This window comes from Bactrocera latifrons, unplaced genomic scaffold (genome assembly GCF_001853355.1).
Source record: "Bactrocera latifrons isolate USDA-ARS-PBARC rearing strain unplaced genomic scaffold, ASM185335v1 scaffold_67, whole genome shotgun sequence".
In the NCBI taxonomy this organism is placed as follows: Eukaryota; Metazoa; Arthropoda; class Insecta; order Diptera; family Tephritidae; genus Bactrocera; species Bactrocera latifrons.
In genome coordinates, this window is record NW_017537345.1 from 1,051,002 (window position 1) to 1,055,964 (window position 4,963).

The window sequence follows — 4,963 nt, forward strand, 5'->3', positions numbered from 1 at the left end:
TAACAAAACTTCAGAAGCCCTTATTAAAATATGTAGCTTTGAAATGCCATACTAATTTTTTGAAATACTTGACTGTTTATATTAAAAAAAAACATTAAAAAATACCTTTTTTTGTACCTCTGAAACCCACCTAAACCACCCTTTAATGTTGCTAAATTCCATTTGTTTAACTTCGAAAATGAAAAAAAAAACATTGCATACTTCATAGCTATCCAAACTATAGAAAGCTCTTTATCCTTGGTTTCTCAATATGCGAGATAAGGTCAGGCACCCGCACTACTAATAAGTGTTTTAATGATTCAAAGATAAAGAAGCTAGCTTTTAAACTTGAGTTGGCTGGCGTCAAAAGTTCAAAACAATATTTGGGACTCGAATTCAGTTGTACGTCCCCAGTTTTGAAAAGAGCATCCCAGTTGTAAAGTCGGAGAAGTGGGAAAAACTTGCCAACTAAATGTCTTTTCGTAATTGTCAATGATAGTTCATGTTTTCGAGCTTGCGCTGTACATATTTTATGAATATACAGTAAAAGGTTTTGAACAAATTAAAAAAAGGCTTTCAATTGCTTCAAGGATTCCGGCCTGCTCCGTAAAAAAAATCTTTAAAAAATTTTCGTTAAACTAGAATGTATGCGTACGTATTGTCCACAAAATGAACTACTAAAAAAATTTATACTGATTTATTATTTGCTCCAGAAAATTTCCAAAAATGCCTTTTCAAGAAAATCGTTTCAGACGCATCACCCTCTGCATTATAGCTCTGTAGTTTAGAGATCTCCGGAGCTTTTATCTCTTAAAAGGTTTCAGGCAAAACTTCTCTGAACTTTTCACACGGACGAGTTTTTGTGAAATGTTGCAAAGGGTATTTCAGTCTCTGACTACCGAACGTTTTTGGAAACGGTCCACGAAAGCCAGTGGCTAACTGTCCATGCTTTTTCTTGTTTTTAACCTGAATATTGATGTTATAATTCAAATATAGAATCCTAAACCATTGCTAAGAGAATTTTTAAGATTTTTGATCACTGGAGATTTAATACCCTTCGTATAATATATACGTACATATATTAGCCTCACATTCAATTTGAGTAAAAGCCATCTCTAAACTGGCGTTGCAAATATGAAAGGACTGTCAAAAAGAAAATATCTGAAAATTGAGTAAATTGAAATATATGGTATATATTGCAATATATTGCAACGAAAGTAGGTCGCGGAATTAAAATCGGCCAATAAATTCCAAGTCGATGGAAWGGAATTCGAAAATGTGAAATTTGTTTTTATTAGCCAATGGCGAATCAAAAAAAGACATGAATAACCGTATATATAGAGGCAAAGAAAGCTGTTGGTCTCCTCAATGAGGTGTGGAACCGATTATTACGCGGTGTACCAAAATGAAAATTTTCAATTCCAGTATTAAGTCCATATTTGTATGCGGCTGTGAAACATGGAATGTGTAGCCTCTGATATCCAGAAGCTGTGAGTTTTCACAAACCGATGTCTTCGCATTATCCGCTTCTAATAGTCACACAGAAAACAACTCCCTATGGATCGGAATTCTAAAAAGAAAATCGGAGATTTAGACACAATCATCCGGAATGCTGGAACCGCTTTAACCTAGTGAAGAAATTTGTACATCAAAATGTCTAAGATCTAAAGAAGTTGGTGTCATATCAAGAGGCTATCTACTCCGCGGAGCCATAGGATACACAATAGTCAATATTTGAAGAATTTGGTTGATATTTTGGTATGTCGAATAATTATAAGTTGTGATACAAAATTTTGGAGAATAAAGTATATATAAAAATAGATGATTAAATCGGGTTGTTATTAAATAATACGTGGTAAATTACTTCGAAAAGAGCTTTCTTGTTTATACTGAACATTTTCCATTAAATTATTGTAAACTTCATAACCTTAAGAAGATGTAAACTACTTTTTTGGAATCTTACATGTATATCAACTACTGTTTTTACCACTAATAATGTTTTTCTTTTTAAATTATCTAACATTTTCAACCTTTGCAGTGACTTTTTTTTTAAATTCATTTAACATACTTATGATTATTTAATGAAGTTAATAGAAATATTTGATTAAGAAACCAAATGAAAAGTAATGTCAAAATTTGACACTTATGAATTTTTAAATTTTGTATTCATATATACATATGTATGTAGGTATGTATTTGCTCTGTGCACATATCGTCAGCTATTGATAATTTTTTATAAACTATTTTCCATACATTTTACGTTTTCACCTCCGCCTCAACACTTTGGAATTATTTTTTAATATTATTTATGTATGTATATGTATGAATGTATGTATCTCCATTTTAAGTACGAAAACAATACGAGTATAAAAGACAAGCGGCATTTAGGCAACGAGTGATTCAGCAATATTTCTATATAAAATTTGTTTATTTTATTTTATTTAAATTTATTTTTATTTCATAAAAAATTTTGTTTACGCATACGACACCTTAAGGTATATGATTATTCAATATGTTTTATATACCTTTTTTGTGATCAGTTTGGCTTTTTTTGTTTAACACCAAAAGCATTCATAAGATTCGTTTTGCATACACAACAACAATTTGTATTTATTTTGGGTTATGGTTTTCGAATTGGCCTTGTTTGTTTGGGGTCGGGTTGCGAAAGTGGTGAGTTCTGTTGGCTGATATGTTTACACGTGKCATAAGTTTATGGGTTACTTTTGTTTATAAGTGGTGTGTAAATATTTTTCGYCGCGCCTATAAGCAGTACAAATCGACTGTGTGGTGAATATGAGTTGTTTTTTTTTTCAGAAACTAAGTATACTTTTAGGTGCTGGATGTGAATTATTACATTTTTGTTGAGTAAGACTTGTCATTCCAAAACCAAGCAAACTTTTAGGATGTTGATATGATCTATTACAAATTATTAGTTTTGTTTGGTGATTAAGTAAGGTGAATATWACCTGTTTTTTCAAAAACCAAGTATACTTTTAGGCTCATGTATGATCTACTACATATCATTATATTTTTTTCATCATGATCTGTGGGCAAGCATTTGTTGATTTAAAGTTATTGTAATAGTTTTGTAGTGTGTGTTGGGTTTAGGAACTGTATATACATATGTATGTAGGTGTATATTGRAGAGTAGTCTCTATTGAAAACCGATGGTAGACGTCTACAAAGTGGTTAAAAAAAGAGCTTTTATTTATCACTCTTACATATCTTGATTTATCCTTTTGCGATTATATATACTTATAACTACCTTGGATTTTATTTATTATATATGTACCATGTGCTTAATTTCGATCCTTTAACGTGTCCATTTAATGATTTTTTACACAATTCGATATGCAATCAAGTCCGATTTTAGAATATTTCAATTTATTTAGTAATATTATTGCTTAGGTACTAGTGATTATTTACCGTTATTCATTTTTTTATGGTTATAAATATTTGCTTAATTTTTGTACATTTCTAAATACATACACTACAATTTTTTAGTAAACCAAGCTTAGGAATGAATATTGTTTGAAAATGTAAGTGGGGTTCCAACAAATGTGGATCTATTATTTTATCATTYATTTTTTAATTTTTGTCTCAAGTTTCACCTTTTATAAAGCTTCAGAAAATGGGAATTCACCTGGCTTTCAATTTGAATTCTGCATTGATTACCGAGAGGTAATTCATGAACTAAACACAGTCCTACGAAAAAAGTGTTTTTTCTCGTCCTGGGTATCTTGTCGAATTTGGGTCTGTTCAAGTGTCCATATGACGGATTTATTTACCAAAGTTTTGATTCTAAACAATTATCGGCTAGTTGGTAATAAAATTWATTTTTCTAGTCATTGTTGGGGTTTTGCGCATCTTTTTCACCTAAAAAATAGATTACGTAATCCCCACTATCTGGCTCCTTACTGAATATATGCGCAAAATGATTCGGAGGGTTTTAATTAAAATCAAAAGTGGAGATATCAAAATCTTTTTTTGCTTTGTGAAGAAATTCGAAAAATATGCTGACTAATCTTCACACGCTAGAAGCAAATTAGTGTTAGTTAGATTACCTCAGAAGTCAGCTTGATAAGTTTTTGGATATTTTTGGAAATTAAAGTGAGGAAAAGAGAGTGGTTCAATCAGAATCTGAACGTGTTGGAAGAAAGTTTTCAAGGTCGTTGGAATTTTTATATCTTGACAGATGTTTGGTGGTTCCTAAAAAGGGATTGCCAGCTGAAAAATTAAAAAAAAATGTTTGAAGGAGTTTTGTTAAAACAATTTTTCTGGTTGATAGGCAGATAACTATTTATTTGGCGAGAGAACGAATAGTCTTGCTTAATCGCTTTGAAAGTAAATTGTAACAATTTACCCTCCAAGTATTGAGACATTATTTAGTCGACTTGTTTAAAGCTTGTATAGCTTCACACCATACAAAACAAGTATTCATTAGCGCCTAGTTCCATCTTTTCACTCAGACATTTGYTTACCCATACTACAAAAATATTTAGTCAAAAGTCAAAAACATTTTAGAAATGCTTAGGGAATTGAAAATGGATAGAAAACTGAAGCATCAGGTTGGTAAATTATCACTTGCTCTATATGTATGTACATATGTATGAATATATAAAGTAATTAACTGCATAAAATGTTAATATGAAATTAATAATGAGTGGTAAACATTACACAAACTTGATCTTAATTCTTATTAACTCTTGTTAAAATACAACATACTCTTAAAGTATAATTAATGCCCAGCTTATAATTAACTTTGTTTTTGTTTCAATGTTTTTTTTAGTAAGTATAATATTTTCTCAACGCAACGAACTAACCTTGTAATATTATTTTTTGGCTATATGAATTAACATTGTTATATTTGTAAGAGTTAGTGTTTTTTTATTTGTTTAATTAAAAAGCTTTTCAACTACTCAACTTGCGTAACAAAGTTTAACGGAGAACTCACAGCTAGTTAGGGGTTTTCTATAAAACTTTC